Here is a 2,499-nt window from a genome sequence, read left to right as displayed (position 1 = left end):
CTTATTTTTATCCCTGCTATCAGTTGGACTCTGAGGACAGCAATGTTTGTTGGTCAGTCAGTCAGTCTACCAACTCGGTCCACACTGAAATACCTTTACAACTATTGGATGAATTGATATGAAGTAGCAGAGGATGAATCCTAATAATGTTGGTTATCCCCCTGACTTTTCCTCTGGCCCCACCTTGAGACCTACTGACTTTATTTTAAGCGTACTTAATATTCATGTTGTTAATCACGTGAACCTGCTTTGACTCGTCACCATGTCTGTACAGCTGATGTGGCGGTCTCCCTTACAGAGGAACTTCCTGTTATTCTTGTGTTGTGGTGGATATGGACACTGCATAGTTACTGGATGTCCCACAATGCCGCTCAGTTCACTTGATTTCACACAGCACCACTCTGTCAAACAGAAGGAGATTTGAGCAGGTGTAGGAACTCACAATGAAAATGACTATCAGAATTTACAGTATTTGTATAGCACTTTCATACAAGCAAAATGTAAGACGAAGTGCTTCACACATTAAAACACAATCTGGGGCAGATTGGAGAATCAAGATACAACAACTTCCTGTTTCATGGCAAAATGACGATTTTTGACGGAAACGCTGTTTGACGAAACCTCAAGCTTTTGACACATTTTCATCGTGAATGTCTTTAGAGTGTACTGACCAAATTTAAAGATCTATTCTCCAGGAGATTGTTCAAATAAAATGGCTGGAAGTGGCAAAAACCATGGCAACAGGGTTCAATGAAGATTTTTTTAAACTTATTTAGTTAGCATCATGAAGTGATGTGACTGCTTATTAACCTGGCACTACTTCCACTTTTACTTCAGCAGGGTAGGTATCGTGCAGGTGCTGAGTAACAATAATAAAATAAGGTCTGCATCAGGTGAGGAAAACAGTTTGTGGTGGAAACATTTCAGTGCACATGTAGAAATAAATAAGAACTGAGAACAAGACAGCATGTGGGTTCTTTTTGGTTTTCTTGTACAGTTCTTCAGTCAACATTGAAGAACTTACTGCAGAAAATGATAAGCTGGTTTTGAATGCTCCACATCTCAATGTTACTGCAAGGGAACATAGAAATGACTGCTTATGCGGTTGGAAAAAAGGAAATGTATGCACTGTGACAATTTATGAATATTTCACAAAAACTAACTATGTGTTTAATGTTGACGATATTACACCTCACAATACGTGTTAACATGTCACACAAATACAGACAACATTTTCTATTGCACTAAACTTCTTGGGGACCTGAACCAGAAATCTAATATGGGGCCCCTGTTGAGAGTTAAAGCTGTGAATATGTATATTACATAGTAATTTCATGGCAATTATGTATAAATAATTACAAAGACCAACCTAATCCACACAGTAGGAAAGTTTGACCCTAGTGGTACATGGACAGGCCTATATGTTGGTCAGCTGTTTATTGAGAAAATACAAGTTTCAGCTGTTGTACAGATTGCAGCTGATAACATCTGGTGAGGTTTTGTCAGTCTTCATCTGCATTGTCACAGTACACATGCTCTGTTGCTTGGAGCATAAATCTAAAAAAACAGACACTATCAAAGATAGTATGTCTCAGCATCACCTGCTTTCTTTCCTGTTATTGCTGATACTTAAAGGCCAGGTCCAGTGTGTAGCATTTAGTGGCATCAAGTTATGTATTTGCCAATTGCTTTACTTCACCCTCCCCTTCAAGCACGAAAGAGAAACTACTGTGGCTGTAAAACTTGCAAATTTATATCTGTTTCCAACAAAGATCTTTTTTTAAAAGTTAAAAGTTTAGTCTGGTTTTAAACAACTGTCAAACATTGTTAAACATTAGATAGAAATGTGATAGTGAATATAAAGTGAGATGAACCTGAAAGGAGAACACCACCTCAGTTATATATGAGACTTAACTGGAATGAGGGTAACAGAGGTCTTACCAGGAACAACTTGACAAGGACGGCACTGACCGCACCTCCGGCCCCGGAACCCTGGGAGATGTACAGGTGCCTAGACAGAAGCTTCTGAACAAGCAACGACGACCATACAGACGGAGCGGGGTGGAAGCAGGGGAGAGGCAGGATGCACAATACACGACGAAATATGACCTCGAGACATAGTGATGGGATCGACTGTACGCCAAGTTAAGCCCGTCACACGCAGTGACGCTGAGCCCAGTCTACGAGACATGGACCATGAAAATCGTAGCCCAGTGTATCAGAATGCCATCCAATCATGTAACCCCAGACTGCAAATGCCATGATGATTCCTCTAACCAGTCTGTGAACCAGCCAAGCTGACGATGCTAGCCACCACTCAAGCCAGAAACACCTACGGTCCAACCATTTGGCTGAGGCTACCTGTCGGCACGGGCCCTGCAATGACCCACTATCAATAGCCTGTGACAGCTAGACTCGGGCCCGGAAAGTCCTGGATCCTATCCTAATACCTACTCCAGATCCGTAACCGTGAATCGAGCGCTGCCACCGTCCCAAGCT

This window comes from Morone saxatilis, unplaced genomic scaffold (genome assembly GCF_004916995.1).
Source record: "Morone saxatilis isolate NCDOM2014 unplaced genomic scaffold, NCSU_SB_2.0 Contig17, whole genome shotgun sequence".
Taxonomy (NCBI): domain Eukaryota; kingdom Metazoa; phylum Chordata; class Actinopteri; family Moronidae; genus Morone; species Morone saxatilis.
The sequence above is the reverse complement of the archived record's forward strand: the minus strand, read 5'-3'. Positions refer to the sequence as shown.